At 44.5% G+C, this 23,514-nt stretch overlaps 1 long non-coding RNA gene across 1 annotated transcript; it reads right to left on the bottom strand.

The window, feature by feature from the left end:
- Window positions 1-6,766: 6,766 nt before the first annotated feature.
- On the bottom strand, window positions 6,767-22,662 carry LOC115469753. Its single transcript, XR_003942037.1, has 3 exons — window positions 22,653-22,662; window positions 8,421-8,429; window positions 6,767-6,842 (listed from the first exon to the last, which is right to left on the bottom strand). It is a non-coding gene; the product is annotated as an uncharacterized LOC115469753 (long non-coding RNA).
- Between the last annotated feature and the right edge of the window lie 852 nt (window positions 22,663-23,514).

The raw sequence follows: 23,514 nt of genomic DNA, 5'->3' as shown, positions 1-23,514 counted from the left end.
ATTATACTCATATCACCCCCCTCCTCAGGTCACTGGCTTCCAATCAGATACCGCATTCAGTTCAAGCTCCTCCTTCTTACCTACAAATGCACTCAGTCTGCTGCCCCTCGCTACCTCTCTACCCTCATCTCCCCTTACATTCCCACCCGAAACCTCCGCTCACAAGACAAATCCCTCCTCTCAGTGCCCTTCTCCACCACCGCCAACTCCAGGCTCCGCTCATTCTGCCTCGCCTCACCCTATGCTTGGAACAACCTTCCTGAGCCCTTACGCCAAGCCCCCTCCCTACCCATATTCAAGTCTTTGGTTAAAGCCCACCTCTTCAGTGCTGCTTTCGGCACCTAACTCTTACCTTTCAGGAAATCCAGACTGCCCAATTTGACGGCCCCTATCGGACTGACTGTTCATTTGTCCTTTAGATTGTAAGCTCTTTGAGCAGGGATTGTCTTTCTATGTTAAATTGTACAGCGCTGTGTAACCCTAGCAGCGCTTTAGAAATGTCAAATAGTAGTAGTAGAACAAGACTATATAAACATAATTCTGGTCTCTTCTGAGATACAAATGTCTTAAAACCATAAATTGTGCACGAGATTGTATCTGGAAGAGTCAGTTACAGTTGCATATCCAAGTAAAAATGTCATTAATTTAAACTTTATTGGGGGCATTTGTTCCTTATCCTATCTCTGATAGGTCCTTCTGAGCTCCCAAGAACAGGCATGCCTGATTATGGCCTTCTTAAAGCATATACATGCTCTAATATCCAGACAATATAAACCCTACACTTCAATATCCACAAGAAGTCTTTCTGAATTTTCAACTCTTTATTTGCAATTTATAGGCAATTTACTTATGGTTCTTAGCTGAAATCAGAAGTCTTTTTGCCTCAAGACAAGATCCTTTGAACTAGGTAATTGCTGCTGCTAGGAAGTGACATTCTGAAGAAAAAGCTGTTTTTTGCAGAGGTGGAGATATTTGGTTGATGATTTGAAGTGTTTAAGAAGTAGGATGCTGTGTTTGTGCAGACAGGTAAAAAGATGGTTCACCTTTAGAAGGAGAGGAGAGCCAGGGAAGAGGCAAGAACTCTCAGAGCTAAAGGACAAGGAAAAAGGACCAATAGCATCAGAGCCTGAGACTAGGTCAAAGTGAAGGTCATTGAGGACAGCCCTTGATTGGAGGGAGAGGGTCACATTCATCTCCCAAGGACAGACATATCAGAGTACAGATTTTAGAAACAATCAGGAAAGGACAGTATGGAGATGAAAGACTCACACTTTTCTGAGAGGTCGCATGAAAAGGACTAACCACTAGGAATAAAATCTCCCCTTACGTCCCTACCCGTAACCTCCACTCTCAAGACAAATCCCTCCTTTCAGTACCCTTCTCCACCACCGCCAACTCTAGGCGCCGCCCTTTCTGCCTCGCCTCACCCCATGCTTGGAACAAACTCCCTGAGCCCATACACCAGGCCCCCTCCCTACCCATCTTCAAATCATTGCTCAAAGCCCACCTCTTCAATGTCGCTTTCGGCACCTAATCACAACACCTCTACTCAGGAAATCTAGACTACCCCAACTTGACATTTCGTCCTTTAGATTGTAAGCTCTTCTGAGCTTACAATCTTCTGAGAAGGGTACTGAAAGGAGGGATTTGTCTTGAGAGCGGAGGTTACGGGTAGGGACGTAAGGGGAGATTTTACTCCTAGTGGTTAGTCATTTTCATGCGACCTCTCAGAAAAGTGTGAGTCTTTCATCTCTATATTGTCCTTAATTATTAATTTGTACAGCGCTGCGTAACCCTAGTAGCACTCTAGAAATGTTAAGTAGTAGTAGTAGACTAAGCAGGAATGGCTGTAATAATATACTGGACTAAATTACAAACAATGCACTGCAGGTAAGGACTACATACTAAAGGAGGAAGTACCTGCAGTAACATTGAAGATCCTAAGAAGTGAGAGCAGCAGAGAGCAAACTTTAGAGCTACAATATAAAGAACAAATATAAAACATGCACATGGTACTGTGAATGCAGAACAACACCAGCAAAAATGCTACAAACTTTCTTACAATCATGATGGGCAATTCATAATCGAGGCACATGAATTTACGCGTGTGTTACATGTATAAATATCTAGAATACTAGTACTTATGTACATTCATATCCACATACTGTAAATACTAGCAAGCTGCCTAGAATACTAGTACTTATGTACATATATGCACAAATACTCACATAAATGCTAGCAGGCTGCCTAGGCACTATTCTACAAATACCCACTTAACTTGCATATTGCATATATGCAAGGGGTCATATTCAGGGATGAAGTATGGATGGGACATAGATGGTGGTCCCACTTAAATGAGTAACTTATAGACTCCTACTGTACAGCCTCAGGGTGCCTGTTTGGATTCACCCATAGTATTGCCTTCACAGGGTCTAACCCGTCCATGTCTACTTTCCATACATTAATCAGATATTATTTCATATGAAGTATTCTGTGATACTGATCTGAATGTAACAGCTCCCAAAGGTCCAAGTAAATTGCAACTTGGTACATGAAATAATTTTAAAAATAATGCTTCATTAGTAACATTGTTAACCGCTATAGGGAAAGTACTACTATATACTATATACAGTGGGGGAAATAAGTATTTGATCCCTTGCTGATTTTGTAAGTTTGCCCACTGACAAAGACATGAGCAGCCCATAATTGAAGGGTAGGTTATTGGTAACAGTGAGAGATTGCACATCACAAATTAAATCCGGAAAATCACATTGTGGAAAGTATATGAATTTATTTGCATTCTGCAGAGGGAAATAAGTATTTGATCCCTCTGGCAAACAAGACCTAATACTTGGTGGCAAAACCCTTGTTGGCAAGCACAGCGGTCAGACGTCTTCTGTAGTTGATGATGAGGTTTGCACACATGTCAGGAGGAATTTTGGTCCACTCCTCTTTGCAGATCATCTCTAAATCATTAAGAGTTCTGGGCTGTCGCTTGGCAACTCGCAGCTTCAGCTCCCTCCATAAGTTTTCAATGGGATTAAGGTCTGGTGACTGGCTAGGCCACTCCATGACCCTAATGTGCTTCTTCCTGAGCCACTCCTTTGTTGCCTTGGCTGTATGTTTTGGGTCATTGTCGTGCTGGAAGACCCAGCCACGACCCATTTTTAAGGCCCTGGCGGAGGGAAGGAGGTTGTCACTCAGAATTGTACGGTACATGGCCCCATCCATTCTCCCATTGATGCGGTGAAGTAGTCCTGTGCCCTTAGCAGAGAAACACCCCCAAAACATAACATTTCCGCCTCCATGCTTGACAGTGGGGACGGTGTTCTTTGGGTCATAGGCAGCATTTCTCTTCCTCCAAACACGGCGAGTTGAGTTCATGCCAAAGAGCTCAATTTTTGTCTCATCTGACCACAGCACCTTCTCCCAATCACTCTCGGCATCATCCAGGTGTTCACTGGCAAACTTCAGACGGGCCGTCACATGTGCCTTCCGGAGCAGGGGGACCTTGCGGGCACTGCAGGATTGCAATCCGTTATGTCGTAATGTGTTACCAATGGTTTTTCGTGGTGACAGTGGTCCCAGCTGCCTTGAGATCATTGACAAGTTCCCCCCTTGTAGTTGTAGGCTGATTTCTAACCTTCCTCATGATCAAGGATACCCCACGAGGTGAGATTTTGCGTGGAGCCCCAGATCTTTGTCGATTGACAGTCATTTTGTACTTCTTCCATTTTCTTACTATGGCACCAACAGTTGTCTCCTTCTCGCCCAGCGTCTTACTGATGGTTTTGTAGCCCATTCCAGCCTTGTGCAGGTGTATGATCTTGTCCCTGACATCCTTAGACAGCTCCTTGCTCTTGGCCATTTTGTAGAGGTTAGAGTCTGACTGATTCACTGAGTCTGTGGACAGGTGTCTTTCATACAGGTGACCATTGCCGACAGCTGTCTGTCATGCAGGTAACGAGTTGATTTGGAGCATCTACCTGGTCTGTAGGGGCCAGATCTCTTACTGGTTGGTGGGGGATCAAATACTTATTTCCCTCTGCAGAATGCAAATAAATTCATATACTTTCCACAATGTGATTTTCCGGATTTAATTTGTGATGTGCTATCTCTCACTGTTACCAATAACCTACCCTTCAATTATGGGCTGCTCATGTCTTTGTCAGTGGGCAAACTTACAAAATCAGCAAGGGATCAAATACTTATTTCCCCCACTGTATATAGCAAATAGCAATACTTTCCCTATAGCATTATAAATATTGCAGAATACACAAAAAATATAGGGTTTATATTCAGCCGGTGGCGCTACACGTTTTGCTGAGCTCTGCCAGTATTAAGCTCGGAAGTTCAATGCCGGGCCGTGTCCAGGATTTGGCATTGAATTTCTGAGTTTCTGGAGCTGGCTACACCATAGCCGGTGAAGTACAATATTCAGCACTTAACCAGTTATAGGGCACTGCATAAAGATAGGACTGACTTTTATGCGGTTACCTTAGCCAGTTAAGTCCTGAATATTGGCATTTAACTGGCCAAGTGCCGATTCCACCCTGGAATACCCCCAAAATAGCTGGTTTGCTTTAAGCACTAACAGGTCATTGTCAATGGCACTAACTGGTTAAGTGCTACTGAAAATGACTGGTTAGCCATGAACAGGCAATTTAACCAGCCAGGAGCTGTTGCTGGCCAATTAAATTGCTTTGAATATCAACTCCCATCTTCCCTAGAATTTACTCAGAGAAAAGATGGTTTATCATGGGAGTGGCTCAGGGATCAGTTTTGTTCAGTATTTTCATAAATAAACTTGCAGAAGGCTTTATCTTTTTGCAGAGGACACTAAGATTCGTAATATAGACTCTCCTAAGACAGTAGATAAAATAAGCAGTCTATGAAAGCTTAAAGAATGGTACAGTGTTAGGCTGTTAATATTTGTTTCATGCATATTATATTGAGCTCTTCCAAATATAGAACAGCCACAACTCAATTAACAGTCAATTAAATACCACACCAGACTATCCTTTCATTGTTGCCCAACCATTTTCAATGTTTTCACTCTTCTCTCATCCACAATTTACATATAATCTGCCCCATTTCAAACCATTCTTCTTAGACTGTCAGCATAGGGAGGTATTTTAATTTATGGATCTCTGCTATATCACTAGCCATTTTTATATATAAACATTTTAGCCACTAGGTATTTCACCTAAAAAAGCACCTAAAATTACCACACCAGCAAAGAAGCCTTCTGCTCAGCAAGCTTTGTATAGTATCCAATCCAAAGCCATGTAGCCCTAAGCTTAAAGTCTTTTCCAATTCACTGTCTGATCCCAGTAATTTTCATCCTATAGCAAACTTAGCTTTTTTGGCAAAGATAGTTGAGGCTACTGTTCATAAACAAGTAATCGACTTTGTCACGGCTGTGGCCGTGCCCCTGCACCCAGACTCACCTTTTTTCCAGTGATCTGGCTCTGTGGCTTCTCCAGACTGCCTTGTCCCTGCATTAATGCATCTGCTGCCTGTTTTCCTGCTATCCAAGCCTCGCTCTGGTTTCCCTCTTATCCAAGCCTAACTACAGTCTATTCAAGCCCCATTCCAAGTTCTGACATCATCAACAAGTCCTTTATAATGCACCTTGGAACTTTCATGCCTTAGCTTTGCAAGAGGTCTTTTAACCTTGTCTTTGTGTTCCATGTTTAGATCCAATTCCTGCTTGACTTTGTTCCTACATGCCTTGATTCCTGCCTAGCTTGTCCCTGAATGTCTTGTTTCTGATCCCTCTTCCTGAAAGACTTGCTTTTGTAAACCTTGTTCTTGAAGCCTTACTCCAGTGTAGTCTTGTTCCTGCTTGCTTGTGTTTCTATGAGTCTCGTACCAGAAAGCCTTACTTCTGTACACCTTGTTCCTGAAGCTTTACTCCTGTGTAGTCTTGTCCCTGCCTACCTGTGCTTCCATGAGTCTTGTACCTGAAAGCCTTATTTCTGTACACCTTGTTCCTGAAGCTTTACTCTTATTCCTGCTTAACTGTGTTTCTATAAGTCTTGTACTTGAAAGCTTTGTTTCTGTGTGTCTTGCTTTTGAACCTTGTTCCTGAAAGCCTGGCTGTTGCTATAGCCAAAACCTGCCCTTGGTTTCTGTTACAGTTTGACTCTACTTCTGGCTCCTGCTTTAGTCTAGCCCTGCTGTTAACTCTTGCTACAGTTTATCCTTGTTCTTGCTTTCTGCTAAAGTCAAAGCTCAGTTCCTGGTTCCTGCTATAGCCAAAGCTCCATTCCTGGTTCCTGCTACAGCCAAGCTCTGTTCTTGGTTCTTGCTATAGCCAAAGCTCTGTTCCTGGTTTCTGCTACAGTCAAGCTCCGTTCCTGAGTCTGTTCCTGGTTCCTGATCCTGCCAAGCCAAATCTGTTCCTGGTTCCTGTTCCTGCCAAGCCAAGTCTGTTCCTGTTCCTGCCAAGTCCTGGTCTTGTTAAGCCAAGTCCTGTTCCTGGTTCCTGCCAAGTCAAGTCTAACTGTTGCCTTGTCTAACTTCTGTCTGTTCCTGTTGATTAGCTCCTGTCCTCTTTTGTCTGCCAAGTTTGTGTCTGGATCCAGTTCTTAACCTGTCTTGCCTTGCTGTGTCTGAACCCAGTTCTGGCCTTGTTCCTGTGTCTTGCCATGTTCCTGTGTGGGTTCAGTTCTAGCCCTCTGCCTTGCTTTCTTGCCTTGTCTGGATCCACCTTCTGTCTTGCCTCTCTACCTTGTCCAGTTGTGCCTAGCCTTGCCTTTCCTCGTCTCCTCCAGTCCTTGCCTTGTCCTTGTCTTGCCCTTTTCTGGACCCAGTTTCAATCTAGTTCTGTGTCTTTCCTTGTTCTGCCTTGCCTTCTATTGCTTGGGTCCCAGTCCCAGTTTTAATCCAGTTCCGAGTCTTGCCTCGTCCTGTCTGGGTTCCAGTTCTGCCATTTTGCCTTGCCTTGCCTCGCCTGGATCCAATCCCTGTCTTGTCTATAGTGCCTTGTTACCTCAGTCCTGCCTTGTCTAGTCTCCTGGTTTATTATAGTCCTGTCTTGTTCTGATTCCTGTCTTGTGCCAGTCCAGGTGACTTGTCTGCCACAGCTCCGGCTGCGGTCCAAGGGCTCACCATACCTGAATCCGTGACAGATTGCAAAGGCCCCTAACGCCATGACAGACTTCATTACTAAGACTATTATCCTTCATCTGCATCAAACCGGCTTTTGCTTTGGTCATAGCACAAAAACAAGACTCCTGGGCATTACCACAATTATACGCACACACCATGATCATTCACATAACGTTCTACTTTCCATGGATCTCACAGCCACTTTCAATCTTATCAACCACATCTTGTTGCTTGACCGACTTCATAATATTGGTATTTCAGACACAGTTTACAGTTGGTTTCAATCATATCTACAGGACAGACAATATGCAGTTCATCACAACAATACAGTTTCTTCTCCTTTTATCTTGGAATTAGGAGTACCACAAGGCTTAATTCTATCCCTTACCCTCTTTAACATTTTCCTCTCTCCACTGCTTACCTTAGCACAATCAATTGGTTTTACGTTATTTGTTTATGCCAATGATATACAGCTGCTTTGTCTGCCTTCTCCCTCATGCAAAACTTGTGACCATATCACATTTCTGCTTTATCAAGAGCACTATCTGCCCCTTTCAGCACAAATCCAATTTAAATGTTTAATCCTGGTGTTCAAATCCCGCCTCCCAACTGTCCCAGACTACCTTTCCCATCTCCTCATACTCTACGTTCCACAAATACTGCTCTGCTTCAGCTTCCCCCTCCCTCTGTTATCTGACTTGAATCTACACATGCCTCAACTATCAGTTATGTTGGTCCCAGACCTTGGAATACCTTGTCCTCCCACCTTCACTCAGAATTATCTTACACCAAATTCAAGTACTCTCTGAAAACTCACCTCTTTTCTCTAGCCTTCCTGCTCACCACTAAATTTAATTCTGGCTCCCCTAGCAACATATCATTGTCTTTTATTGTAAACCGCTCTGAAGCCATGTTTTGTCATATAGCGGTATATCAAGATCTGTAAAATAAATAAATCTTTTTGGACCATTTTTCATTAAAAAAAAGAACAAGTGAAATACAAAATCAAACTATTGGGATGTAGGAGGAGCCAACATTCTTAGTAGACTGGCCACACAGACAGAGCAGAGCAATGGGACACCCAAGGGGGGCACTGCAGTGGACTTCATATAATAGGTTCCAGGTACACATCTCACCCTTACCCCCTTATATTGTATGGTGAGCCCTCCAAAAGCCACCAAATACTGTACCCAACTATACACCACTACAATAGCCCTTATGGCTGCAGGTGTCACCTATATGGGTACAGTAGGGTTTGGGGGGGCTGACACTTACCACTACAAGTTTAACAGTGGATTATGGACCTGGGTCCCCTTCTCCACTGCACTGCACTGACTACTAGGCTACTCCAGGGTCCTGCTTGCTGCTCTAATAGGACTGGCTATAATATCTGAGGCTGTCATAGAGGCTGATACATACTGGGGTTTTTTCCACATCTTTGAGGGGCAGGAGGGGGTCAGTGACCTGTGATCATCTGGTCATTTAGGGCACTTTCCTGTGACTTAGTCGTTATTAAAACAGGTCTGTCTCAAAATGTCTTAGTTTTAGTCCTAGATGTTTTTGTTTTGTTCCATTATGGCAAGTGTTAGTAATGCCCAAATTTTGCCTTTAACGGGCCCCTGACAACCCCTTGTGATTTGAAAGCACTATGAACAAACAGCATAGAAAAACATTTAGAAAATGAGTTTTGAAAATAGTGAGTTGAACGTTTTGGCAAACAAAACATCCAAATGCTGCTTTATACCATTTTTAAACATTTTTCTCTTTCAGAAATGAACCCCTAAATCAGAGAAAGAGTAGTGAATGCAATGTGAAGCAAAAACAGTAACCAAATTAAAGAAAATCTGGGATAGGCACAAAGGATCCTTAGTTGTGTGGAAGCGAAGGGAAAACTAAAAATCATCTATGGTCCATGATGCATCAAAAGGAAGCAAATTGACTTCCTTAGCACAGCTTCAGCATGCAGCTTTTGATGAATCCCATGCTCTTGAGTTTCTTCCTTGTACATACTTGAGGCTGGGCTGAGGAAGGTAATTTTCAGACAGACCAATTTACCCTAAATTACTATTTCTCCAAGGTAAATAGCTTTGAAAACTGTACTCAGTTTATTGAATTGCATTTTGCTACTTTCTACACAGCTGTTGAAAGGCTACAGTTGGGTTTGATTTATCAAGGGGGCCCTACCATTCTTTAGTATGGGGGTAAACTTTTGATAAATCAAGCTCCCATTGCTTCTCACTTTTCTTAGTGTAACAGAACCTCTCATAGCAAAGCAGAGACTGCATCCAACAATGCATTCTGGTCCACGAAAGCTCATGCTTCTTTGTTATTTACGCAGAAGATGTTGAGTTTGTAGGAAGGAGCAGCTGTTATGTGACATGATTTATTTTACTGGTACAAACTGTGGACTATTATTTTGCCCCTTTCTCTAGATTGAGGTCAACAAATGTCACACACCATCCCTCTCCCAGAGCAAATCAATGTATTGAACTGAGTAGTGTCAACTCAATGGGAATCACACATGGGACTTGTCACGCTGCCATATACAGTATGTGACTTGAGAAATAGCAGGTCAAACTTTATCAGCATTGTGGACCCTACTCTGAATCTGTGTTAAGCCTGTAAAACTAACCCAGGTCAGGACCTAGCATTCCTTTTGTGCACTGGAATCATTACAAAGCTTAATCTATCATTGCACATTCAAGTTTTTTTCCTACGTGAATGTTTATGCTGCCATGGATCAACTAAAGGAAAACAGCAGTAGCTTTGTGGACGCCAAATTCCATGTTCATTTGCAAAACTGTAAATACAAGCAAGACCACCCTTTGAAAATATTCAGAGATAATCTTACTGATTAGGCAGACTATTTGAGCTGAATAAATGAAAGATTTCTACCTGACAGCTTGGATTATCATTCCCATGCTGATAAAAAAAAAAGAGATTTTCTTCTTCAGCTGTATGCATGGACTGTACTTCCAGCTGTTTGAAGAATTTTGTATTCCACCTATTTTCCCACTGGTTTACAGTAGACCCTCCCCCTATGAGGGAGTCTATAGGATGCTCCCAGTTCCCCTTAAGGATACATGCTCACAGGGCAGAACACCTTAAAACTCATAGTCTCATCCCAAGGAGAAATGACACGGGAATGGTGAAACTATTAGGACATGGTCCAAGAAAAATAAAAGCTCAGGGCTCAGCTAGGTCAGGGAAGCCCAGAGGAAAGCAACAAAGTCTGACTGCACCTGTGAGTCAAGTAGGCCAAGTTCAACTTGGAACCTTGCAAACTGGTATCTAACTCAACTGGACAGAGGTTGGATTTGGTGAACTGCTAATGATTATACTGGTAACTCTAGGAAGACAGACCAGAGCCCAGCAGTGTGTGTTGCTTTGCTGAGAGACAGTAGTTCACACCGTGGCCCAACAAGACCAAGTCATGAAAAGACATATCTAAGGACTAGTTTTGTGTTTATTTCTTCCTCCACCTGTGAATAGGTCCCCTACCCGACACCTTAAATAAATATTATTTTGTTCACCTTAATCCGCTATGTGGCTCTGGTTTATCCTGGCTCCAGGGCTCACCTTCACTCATGTTACCACATACACACCCAACCCCCACACTGACACTTCTCCCTATGGATCACTTTAACTACATTTTGGTAACTGTATGTGGAAAATACTATTCCTTTAACAAGTCCATGATAATAAATTACAAATGATGAATCTGGGGGTTTAGCATGACACTGCTGAGAGTTAATTTGACATTTCTTTTCCTTGACAGGGCTTCAGGTCTTGCTGTAGGAAGATGAGAGAGAAGACAGTAATAGCATGTCAAGAAACAGCAGTGAATAATTAGTAAAGCTATCCAAATTAAAAATACTTTTAAATCTGTATGTAATCAGTGTGAGGACACCTGTGTATTTCAGATTGTTTTCTTATTTCTGTTAAACTTAAAAATCAGACAGAATAATGGCATGCACTAAATTCTAGCTTGGTTTTAATCCTTGCAGGATGTCAAGAACCAAAGTAATCCAAGCAGTAGTTTAAAGTACATCTAGTTTGCCAGGGGCCACTAATCAGTTTGTTTCCATAACAATACAGGTGGCCTTCTATCAATTAATTTGTGAAAGGGCAGTTTAAGAGAAACCACTGTGCATGTTTGAATTGCTAGAGGATGAGAACTCAAATCCTGGTGCTATACCTCCACATCATTAGCACTATACACAGCACATTCTTTCACATTAATTCTGGCAGGCTTAAACTACCCCATTCACTTCCCTTATCCCCCTTTTAACCTTAGGGCACATTTCTATGTAATAGTTTAACAGGGCCATAGTTTTATTATATATAGCATATGATATCACAGGCCCAAGCCAGTCCCTATTTCTTTTAATCATTACCCCTTTATCCCCCTGCAATCTCTTGTCCACTGTCTGGTTCCAGCCAGACTGAGGCTAGTGGTTGCTGTGACTGTCCTGGCAAAACTACCATTCTTTTGTCATGCCCTTAACCAGCAGTTCAATGATGGCAGAATCTCCTCCTCCATCCTTCTCACTGTGGCTGTGCCACTTCATATCAATACCCAAACCATTTTCCTGGCTCAAGTACCAGCCACAGGAAAGATCTGACTTGCTCCTTGATCCTCCCAAAGGCACACTGTGGCCTTGTATTACAGCAAAGAAAAACCTCAGTTGTACCCTACAATGCCATATACATTATAAAAATACTAGTAAAAAAGGCCCGTTTCTGACACAAATGAAACGGGCGCTAGCAAGGTTTTCCTTGGAGCGTGTATGTTTGAAAGAGTGTATGTGAGAGTAACTGAGAGAGAGAGAGTGAATGTGCTAGTGTGTGTGTGTGACAGAGAGTGAGTCTGGGTGCAAGTGTGTCTGTGAGAGAGAGAGTGTGTGTATGAGAATGAGAGTGTGTGCAAGTGCGTATGTGAGAGACAGTGAGTGTGAGAGAGAGTGTGTTTCACACAGATACAGTGTGTGTGAGAGAGAGAGTGTGTGTGAGACACAGACTCTCTGTGAGACCGAGTGTATGAAACCGAGAGTGTGTGAGAGGGACTGTGTGACACATAGAGAGTGAATGTGATACAGTGTGAGACATAGAGTGTGTGAGAGACGTGTGTGAGAGAGAGAAAGATACTGAGTGTGTGTGAGAGAGAGAGTGTGTGTGTATGTGACAGATACCCCCCCCCCCTCTAGTGTCAGGCCCCCTCCCTCTCTTCCTCCTTCTCTCTCTCTCTCCCTCCCTCTGTCTCTGGTGTCAGGCCCTCTCTCTCTCCCCCTCTCTCTCTTGCTCCCTCCCTCCCTGGTGTCAGGCCCCCCTCCCTCCCTCCCTCCCTCTCTCTGGTGCCGTGGAAAGCGAGTTGCGAGGGTGTACTTGGCTCCACGCGTGTGCATTGTTGTGGTGTCTCGCATGGCGAGAGAATAAGCGCTGGATCCATGGAGAGTGGCGCTGGTGGCGGGAAGAGTCTGCCTCAGTGCCGCGTCGATCAGCTGATCAGCGCCGTGGAGAGTGAGTTGCAGGTGGGCAGCGAAAAAGGAGACCCCACGGAGAGGCAGCTGAGCATTACTGTGCAGGACGCTGAGCTCTGCTTCAAGGAACTGACCAATCCTATTTAATAGAATGCACCTCCAACATTCTGAAGCCGAGAAAACTCGTGTGGTTGGTCACTTCTGCTTGTGACGAACCCGGAAGTACAGATGGATACAGAGAGCACGGATGCTTCAGGCTTCACTTTCTCTGCTTCAGAATGTTGGAGGTGCTTTTTATTATATAGGACTAGTATAAAAGGCCCATTTTGGTAGGCAATGAAACGGGCGCTAGCAAGGTAATCCCCCCCCTGCAGCATCCTTCCTGTCTCCCCTGCCCCCCCCCCCTGCAGCCACCCATCTGGTCTCAGGACCCCCTCCCCACCAACCCTCCTCTGCCCCTGCAGCCACGCATGTGCAGCAGCCCTCCTCTCTCCCCTGCTCCCCCTGCAGCCACCCATGTCCAGCGACTCTCCTCTCCCCTGCCCCCCCTGCAGCCACCCATGTCCAGCAACCCTCCTCTCCCCCTGCAGCTACCCATGTCCAGCGACCCTCCTCTCCTTTCCCCTTGCCCCCCCTGTAGCCACCCATGTCCAGCGACCCACCTCTCTCCCCTGCCCCCCCCGGCAGCCACCCATGTCCAGTGACCCTCCTCTCCCCCTGCCCCCCCTGCAGCGTCCCTTCTGTCTCCCCTGCCCTCCCCTGCAGCCACCCATCTGGTCACAGGACCCCCTCACAACCTCCCTCTTCCCTGCCCCCCCTGCAGCCATCCATGCCCAGCGACCCTCCTCTCCCCCTCCAGCCACCCATATCCAGCGACCCTCCCCTCCCCCCTCAGCGCATCACCCAAACCCCTACCCCCCAGCGCATCACCCAAGCCCCTACCCCCCCCTCGGGCACATCAACCCCCTTGCCACCCGCAGCTGCCAATACTAATGCTGTCCGGCCGCTGCTGCGTCTCCTGTTGAGCAGCAGCGGCCGGTACAAAAAGAAAAAAGCCAAAAAAAGATTTTAAACCTGAAACACGGCTCCGTAAGCCATCTGGCATTGGCTGTCATCTCTGCAGCCGCTCCTCCTCTCCCCTCTGATGTCGCTGCGCTCCTTCGGGGTCTTCCTGCAGGGGCAGTGACGTGGAGGGGAGAGGAGGAGCGGCTGCAGTGATGACAGCCAATGCCAGATGGCTGTCTATGGAGCCGCGTTTCAGGTTAAAAATCTTTTTTTTGCTTTTTTCTTTTTGTACCGGCCGCTGCTTCTCCACAGGAGAACGCTCCACAGGAGAAGCAGCAGCGGCCGGACAGCGTTAGTATTGGCGGCTGCGGGTGGCGAGGGAGTTGATGTGCCTGAGAGGGGGGATAGAGGCTTTGGTGATGCGCCGGGGGGAGGGTCTTGGTGATGCGTCGAGGTGGGTAGGGGCTTGGGTGCTGCGCCGGGGTGGAGGGGCTTGGGTGTTGAGCCGGGGGGGGGGCACTGATAGCTGATTGGTAGGCAGGGGGAGGAGTAGGGAAACACGCTCCGCGGTTTTGCAGGGCAGAGGCTTGGGTGTTGCGCTGAGGGGGGGGCACTGACAGCTGTTTCCCAGGCAGGGGGAGGAGTAGGGAAACACACGGAGCGTGTTTCCCTTCTCCTCCCCTTGCCTTGGAATCAGCTGTCAGTGACATCACTGACGTCAGTGCATTCTAAACTGCCTAACAGACCACCTCCGAGGGAGCCACGGTACCAGGCACATTAGAATGTTGGAGGTGAGAATTATTATATAAGATAAGCATTGCTATACTGGGTCAGACCAAACATTATTCCAGTATCTTGTTTCAAACAGTAGCAAGTTCAGGTCACAAGCCCCTGGTAGGATCTCAAAAAGTAGCAAGATTCCATGCTGCTTACTCCCAGGTTGACCTTAATAACAATTTATGGACTTTTCCTCCCAGAACTTGATCAAACATTTTTGTAACCTAGCTACACTAACTCTTTTTACCACGTCCTCCTCCAGCAATGAGTTCTAACTTCAGGGCATATCCACTAGTCTTCTTACTTCTTGAAAGAGTGAACAATAGATTCATAAGAACATAAGAATACCATACTAGGTCAAACCAATGGTCCATCTAGTCCAGAATCCTGCTTTGAATAGTGGCCAATCCAGATCACAAGTACCTGGCAGAATCCCAAATAGTAGCAAGGTTCCATGCTACCAATCCCAGAACAAGCAGTGGCTTCTCCCACCTCTATTCATATTTAGTTCCACTCATAACTTATAGACCTCTATAACAGTTATTCCCAATGCAGTCATCAGGGCACACCCAGCCAGTCAAGTTTTCAAGATATCCAAAATCAATATCTATGACATAGATTTGCATACATTGCCTCCTTTGTATGCAAATCTGTCATGCATATTGATTGCACCCAAAAAACGTAACTACGTATTTTATGACAAAACACTTTTAAATGTATTCAGAGTGATAGATGTAACTATTGCCTCCTCTTGCTTAATCCTCTCTCACGTTCTCACCACGGAAACGCATACATACTCATATTATCCAATCACATACCCTACTAACTTTAAAATTGTTTCCCACTCTTTTTCCTGAAGAAATGATGTTTGCATAAATGCAAAACACCCTCTATCTGCCAGTATATGATTTTCCTCTCCTATTTTTACAACATATTCTTTGCTATTCATATAATAGCTCCATTTTTAAACCAATCTCAACTGACATTGAAAAAGTCTATTGACTGGAACAGCAAGCTGAATAAATCTTCATAATAACTTGCTTGTCCATATGGAAATTCAGTAAGCATCAGATCCTTCAGTGGTAGAGTGATGAACTCTTATGCATTGCTGTAATAATTCGTAATCATGATTCCCTTTTTAGCTTCCATTCTGAATCTACCATTTCTCAAATCTGGTGTCAAATATATGCATGAAATAGATTTGCATATAATGGAGACAGTGTATGCAAATCAAGCTAATGCAAATTCATTGTGGATATCCTGAAACCCTGACTGGCAAGGGGTACTCCAGGACTGGACTTGGGAAACACTGCTGTACACAATCTTAATGGTAGGTTACAGATTGCTGATAATAGAACTGAAACTTCATTTTTGAGTTCACACTACTTTGGATTGTATACCATCTGGTTCTGGTGATTTGCTACTCTTTAGTTTGTCAATTTGCCGTATTATATCTAGGTTCACTGAGATTTGTTTCAGTTCCTCCGCATCATTACTATTAAATGCTACATCTGGCATGGGTAGCTCCCTTACATCTTCCCTAATAAAGACCATAAAGAATTCATTTGGTCTCTCTGCTGTGGAATATGGTGTCCTATATTGTGTAGATGCACACCATCTTCCTGAAAAAGTTTTTCTGTCTCAAAATTGGTAGCTTATGACATATGTCACCCCCATCCTGCTGCCACATACAGTTACAAATTTCCTTATTCATCTTCTTGGAAGCTCTGTGTAGAGGTTTGTGGGAGTGACATTTTGGTCATGGAATGATATCTGACCACACAAAACTCAACCCTGGATAGACTGCATACCACACTGCTCAGACCCTCTTTATGCTCTTTGTCTATGTAATTGCTGCCATTCTGCTGATGTCATTGTCTCCCAGGTGGAAGATCACTGCCTCTGGTCATGCTCTCCTCGCCATCAGTTGCACCATTAAAGGTAGTGGTTGGTGCCATCACATCTTGCTTTTTTTTCTCCACACCACATAAGCCTCAGATGAAGACTATACTCTCAACTCCCTGCGCTCTTTGCAGCCCTAGAGATAAAGGGGTGACTGATGATCCACACCTCTTGTCTGTGCAGCACCTGTGATTGGAAGTACTGTTCCCTCTAAGCTGAGTTTGAGTCCTCTATCTACAGCCCTGCCAGTGAGGGGAGCTATTTCACTATGTCACGATTGTGGTCGTGACCCCTCTCAGGCTCACCTTATTTCCGGCGGTCAACTTCTGAGCTGGCTTCTGTCTGTTCTTCCTGAGTTAGTTCTGTCTCTGTCTCTGTGTGCTGGCTGCTTCCAGCATGGCTCTGATTACTCCACTATACTGCACCAGTGTGTGTTAAGCCTCTCTGCTTCGGTATGCCTTCTGCCTGTGTTTTGGTTTGTGTTCCTCTTGCCCTCTGGTGGCCAGACTTGGTGGCTGCATTGGATTGTCTGTGTGCTGTTTCCCGTTCCAGACTTCATCCTAGTCCGGTCTGGATCTTCCGGCCTGCCAGACTAGCTTGTCCTGTTTGAGCCTGCACAGCACCCATAGCTGCCTGGTGATTTCTGCAGTAAATCTCAGCTGCTGCTGGGCTTATTAACCATTTGGAAACTCTCTGCTTTGCCTTTGCATCATCTAAGGTCCCTGGTATGTTGGGGTGCTGTTGCACTTCTGCCTAGTCCAGTTTATAGTCTGTAATTCTTGCCTGATTCTAGTTTAGTCTTTGTGTAGCTTCTTGTTCTGTATTGCATGTTTCCCAGTCTTGTTTCTTGTTTGTATGTCTTTGTCTAGTTCTTAGTTGCCTGTGTTTCTTGTTCAGTGGCTGCCTGGCAGCTTTCAGTTCTGTCTCCTGTCTATCAGTGTTTGTTCCCTGTTTCAGTGGCTGCTTGCAGCTTTCAGTTCTGTCTCCTGTCTATCTGGGGTTGTTCCCTGTTTCAGTGGCTGCTTGCAGCTTTCAGTTCTGTCTCTTGTCTGTCTGAGAGTCCTAGACTAGTATTCTGCCTAGCTTCCTTGTGTATTCTAGTCCCTGTGTGTATCCTGCTGGTATCCAGTTCCGGCCCTGTCCGGCAAGTCCTGCCGGCCACCTGCACCCAGGGGCTCAACTCCTGGGGAAGGGTGGCCAGGTGCAGGTGAAGTCTAGCCATCCCTGTCAGAGTTCTGTCTTATGCCCCTGTGGGGTGATTTTGCCTGCCACTGCCGCTCCTCAGCAGTGGCCCAAGGGCTCACGATCCTAGTTCCTGCTGTGGAAAATGTGACATACTATCACCTTTTCAAAAGTGAGGGACAGACGTTCTGCAAGACTCCAGTGAACCTGCTATCTCTAGTGATTGAAAATACAATATTGAAGCACCACTCCCCCTGGCAGCAATGCAGTTGGAGGACTTCTGCTCAGCTTAGAGCGAACAGTGATTGGGAGTGCAGTTAGAGCAGTCATGTTAGTGTAAGTTAAGAACCGGTGACTCCTATGGGGTATGCATGTAAGAAATATACATGGAAAACTTCCATCCTTTGATCTTCTGAGTAGTGGCCCTAGGCAAACCATATTGTGCCTCTTCCTATGCCAACCCTATGCAGAAGGATCCATTTCTAGGACTACTAGAACCACTATGAACTGACATCTGGTGAAAGGGGATCAGTCTCTATAGACAAAGAGGTGAGCCCCCTTCTGGTCTGTGGTTCAGATAAGCTATTTCAAACTGTACAAGTAGAGAAAGCAGTATTTTTCAATACAGTCTGCACTCCTTTGCCTTCTTAGTCTGGTTTGGACTTATGAACTCTAAGCCAAACCCTGTCCCTCTGTAATACTACTTGCACAACTTTGAAAGGACTGTTATGGCAAACCATCATGTTCCTTTATCCTTCTCTATCTCCCTCATCTACAGGTCAATATCCTTTTTTCCAGGAAAAGTCTTTATCTCCCTCCATGCACCTTCTAAACCCCTGTTGTTGAGCCACCCTAAATCACTATGGGCACGGCACTGCTTATTATCATGTCTGCATAGCTAACCTTGTCAGACTATGTTAATGAAAATTAAGAGGCCAAAGCTTTCCTTGTCAGTAGAGGCACAACCTTCCATAGCAGACTGATGGCATAAAAATGAAAGGATGGTGATCTCTTGATCTTAACCAGATAAACTGGGTGAAAAGCTGGAAGACAAATCCTCAGACCTATTGGACTATGAGGACTCATTCTCACAACTGCTCTTTTCCTCCATCTCATATGTCTTCAATCTCTGAGACTTCTCTTTCTCATTACTCCTTCTGTGGGTATCCTTGCCCCTTATCTGCCTCTGTTTCGATGTCACTTTCACCTTGTACTCTGACGCACACTGTTGCAACTTTCTGCTGCAGTTCTTGTTCGCACAGGTGTTTCTTGATAAGGTGTGGTAGGAGCTGTGGGTCTGGTCTCTCAATAGTTCATCCAGATTTCCATGCCCATACAAGGGGTCCTGCCTGACAACAGAATGCATGGGAAGCCCTCTCGATACCCATTCCAAGCCCTGAAAAATGAACAGGTGGGTGTATGAGCGGAGCTGTATACAACAGGTGCTGTGCACTCCACTAAATAAGGGATTGCCAGGGCCAGGAGCAATCTAGTCTGTTTCCTTATGCAGTGATCCATCCTCCAGGCTGGTGATAACAACTGAGCAAGAGTGGGAAGATATCTCCACCCACACTACAGCATCAAGCCTAGGGAAATCAGCAAAGCCACATACAGCAGGCTGGTGATGAGCCTGTGAGAGATGCTGATACTCATTGAGGGACATAATTGAACGAAAACGTCTATCTCCATGGGCATTTATCTCCGAGAAGGGGTCCGTGAAGGGGCGGACCGAACCGTATTTTCGAAAAAAATAGACGTCCATGTTTTATTCGACAATTTGTGAGCTGGGCGTTTTTGTTTTTCAGTGATAATGGAAAATGAAAGCGCCCAGCTCAAAAACAAATAAATCCAAGGCATTTGTTCGTGGGAGGGGCCAGGATTCGTAGTGCACTGGTCCCCCTCACATGCCAGGACACCAACCGGGCACCCTAGGGGGCACTTTTACAAAAACAAAAAAAAAGGTAAAAGAGCTCCCAAGTGCATAGCATCCTTCCCTTGGGTGTTGAGCCCCCCAAATCCCCCTCAAAACCCACCGTCCACAAGTCTACACCATTACTATAGCCCTAAGGGGTGAAGGGGGGCACCTACATGTGGGTACAGTGGGTTTGGGGGGGTTGGACGACTAAGCATTAAGCAGCACAATTGTAACAGGTAGGGGGGGATGGGCCTGGGTCCACCTGCCTGAAGTCCACTGCACCCCCTAACAACTGCTCCAGGGACCTGCATACTGCTGCCAGGAAGGTGGGTATGACATTTGAGGGTGAAAATAAAAAGTTGTGAAACATCATGTTTTGTGGTGGGAGGGGGCTAGTGACCACTGGGGGAGTCAGGGGAGGTCGTCCCCGATTCCCTCTGGTGGTAATCTGGTCATTTAGGGCACTTTTTGGGGCCTTATTTGTAAAAAAACAGGGTCCAGGAAAAGTGCCCTAAATTCTTGCTACAAACGCATATTTTTCTTTCATTATCGGCGAAAGGCGCCCATCTCTGATCGCCCGATAACCACGCCCCAGTTCCGCCTTCACCATGCCTTCGACACGCCCCATCCACTTTGTCCGCATCCGCGACGGAGTGCAGTTGAAAACGTCCAAATTCGGCTTTCGATTATACCGCTTTATTCGTTTTTGTGAGATAAACGTCTATCTCCCGATTTGGGTCGCAATATAGGCGTTTTTCTTTTTCAATTATAAACTGGATTGTGACTTTGTCAGAGGAAGCCATTTGTGCCCAGTGTATCCAGCTCGCAAACCATCAGGGATAATGCCAAGGTTCCACAGCAGGGAAGTGGAAGTCTGATGGCTGGGTGATTACAGACCACTGGAGGAAGAAGGCAAGCTTGAGGATCCCCAGCTAGTAAAGGGAACCTGGGAGAAGACCTGCCCTAATGTCCTGCATCGGGGGATGCTACATGGAGACAAAGTACTTTTATCTACAAGGCCTACCTTGATTCAGGAAGAGACAAAAGATGAAACACCTGGCTTAATCATTTTAAATCTCTGCTTGCCATTTCCTACCTTGACCTTTCACAGGACCTTCCCATTAAGGTGATTACTTACCAAGAAGTCTTATCAATTAGTGCTATTGCTCAAACACTTTGGACTTATTATAATTCAACCCTATTTTTTAGCACATAGTGTGGCAAGAATAAACCTCACTCTTAAGTCACTGAGGTTCATTTTCTGGCGTTCATAGGATGCATTAAGTATACACTTGGAAATTGTTTTTGTTTAGGCATTATTTTGGTACCTTTCTGCCACATTTTCTTGGTTTCATGGAGGATAATTTTATAACAAATTTCTTAAGTTGGAAGTGCAAGTAGGCACCTCTTTTGGGGCTATTTTATTAGGACCCAATATTCAAAAAGATTTAACCAATCAGGAGAGGCTCCTGCATGGTTAAATCACCCTGTTCAGCAGCCCTTAACTGGGCAGAGCCAGAGCAGTCTGGGGGTGGAGTTGAGGCAGTCCTGGAAGTTAGCAATATACCATGTCGGTGCCTGCGTAGCTAACCAGGCAAGTAGGACTGCTTAAATAGCAGTGTTAACTTTGCTCAGTTAGCTATGTGGGTATGGTACTGAATATAAGCCATATTTGCATAATTTCCAGGTATTGCCACTGACCCAGATATTCAAGACGGCTGCCCGGCCATGGCCTGGCATTCAATATTCAGGTCTAATATAGACAGCAGTGGTCCGAATTTGTAAAAATGCTCACTGCTGCCAGCTGAATCTGGAACCATTTGGCACTTATGTGTCTTTATAAACTCAAAAAACCTGCAGAAACACTGGCTAAAATTTACCTGCATATGTTTACATCTACTTAGGAATAGGTATAAGTGTACATGGGTGAAATATGTGCATATTTTATAAAATATAGAAAGTGCAAAGTTCTCTCTGTAAATGTAAGCCACATTGAGCCTCCAAATAGGTGGGGAAATGTGGGATACAAATATAACAAATAAAATAAATATTTTAAATCAACAATCTGTTAAATCCACAGGACATTTAGTTTGTATCTGTTGTCCTCAGCGGTGACACTTGTTGGTATTATATTTTCTATCAAAACAAGAATTACTCACCCACCTCCTCATTGGGCAACAGATTGAAAACGTTTTTTATATATCAAACATGTTAAATCTTCTTCTTTACTATTTAGGGGCCCCTTTACAAAGGCATGGTAGGGCTACAGCAGTGCATGCCAAATCAGCCCTACCACTAGGGTAGCACAGGAGCCCAGCGGTAGTTCCAAAGTTGACGTGCGCAGTTTCCCATGGTAGAAAATAATTTTCTACCGCAGCGGGCATTCCTGGTGTTAATTGGCAGTGCAGCCACATTGCCGCACGCTGCCCAATTACTGCAGGGTTAGCGCATGAGCCCTTACCGCCAAGTAAATAGGAGGCAGTAAAGGCTCATGCGGTAAATGGCCAGGCACTAATTTTGAACTTAGCTCCTGGCCATTATAGCGATAAATAAAAATTTGGCTTTTTGGTAGATGCACTAACAGATGGCCTGAGCGCAAGGGAAAATCACCCACTAAAATGAGGAGGTGGGTGATTAATTCTTGTTTTGGTAGAAAATATATTGCCAACAAGTGTCACTGCTGAGGGCAACAGATATAAATTAAAAATTCTTTGGATTGTATAAGATTGTTATTTTATAAAATATGGGGTAAGTCTGTAAGTGGGCACCTCTTTTTAGGCATCCCAGTTCCATGTGGTGAGTGCTTATTCCATAACAGCAGCTGGGCATCCTAATACCATTACAGAATTCTAATGTAACCCGGCATTGTGTGACATGCATTACATTTTACACCTGCCATAGATCTGATGTGACTGGATGCACCTAAATGTGGGAAGGGTGTGCATAACTTACAGTGTTGTATAAGTTGCACACACAACTGGGAGGCAAACTCATGCCCTGCCCACTTGTGCACACCCTTGCATTTGTGTGCTATGCCACTTATGCATGGCCATACAGAATAACACTTATGTGCATAAATGCTAATTTCTTGTGCATTTATGCACACAGGGGGTCTTTTACAAAGATGTGCTAGCATTTTAGCACGCTCTAAACACTTGAAATGCCCATAGGAATATATGAATCAAATTAAGAAGACCTCACAGTATAAGTGTGGGGAACTATTTCAAATATCCAATCAATTTGTCCCAAACACTTTCAAGTCATATGTTCTACACAGTCCCAATTCACACAATTCTTATCTTTAAATTGCCATGAAGAGTTTTTTTTAGAACGGGGATCATCAGAGTAATCAACAGCATATCCCATTTGGGAACAGCGTCCCATATACTTATGGCGCTGTGCACATCTTCATTGATCACCCAATTTTTTTGAATTCTTTTTTTTCAATCTTCATCAATCTTATTATATAAAAAAGTATATTTTAAACTTTTGAGATGCATATGAGTCGTACTTAACTTTGGCAGCGATTTTCCACCCATGTCAAACCTCCGCCAGGGACTGTGTAGAACATATGATTTGAAAGTGTTTGGGACAAATTGATTGGACATAGGACTATATGGGCGTCTCTAACATTTAGCGCACGCTTATTTTTAGCATGCGCTAAAAACACTAGCATAAAAGGACACCACAAAGAGGTTTTCATTTATGCATACCTTTTTATGACTCTATCTGTACTCTGCCTCAACTATAACACCAAACACACCTACACATGGGTCATGTGAAAGCATGTGTCTTCTGGTCAGTGCACATACTTTATGTACATATATCATGGGGTAATTTTATAAGAACTCTTCTCCATGGCAAATACTTTACAAAATTATCCCCAAATGCATTGCTTGATACATGGAGATCTTATTTCTCTCCATAAATTCTACACGATAGTTACTTGGCACTGACACTTCTATTTACAATGCTGTTCTTGGGTTTTTCTCCTTTACCACGGTGTCTTGGTTTCTTGTAGCAAGCTTTTTATATTTTTTATGTATCTGTTCATGTGTGTCCAATATAGTATAAGTATTTCTCTGTATCTTTGTTTCAAAATCCTACTAAATAAGAAGAGGGAGAGAAAACACTGTG

The sequence above is a fragment of the Microcaecilia unicolor genome, chromosome 4, assembly GCF_901765095.1.
Source record: "Microcaecilia unicolor chromosome 4, aMicUni1.1, whole genome shotgun sequence".
NCBI classification, from domain to species: Eukaryota; Metazoa; Chordata; class Amphibia; order Gymnophiona; family Siphonopidae; genus Microcaecilia; species Microcaecilia unicolor.
The sequence above is the reverse complement of the archived record's forward strand: the minus strand, read 5'-3'. Positions and strand labels throughout refer to the sequence as shown.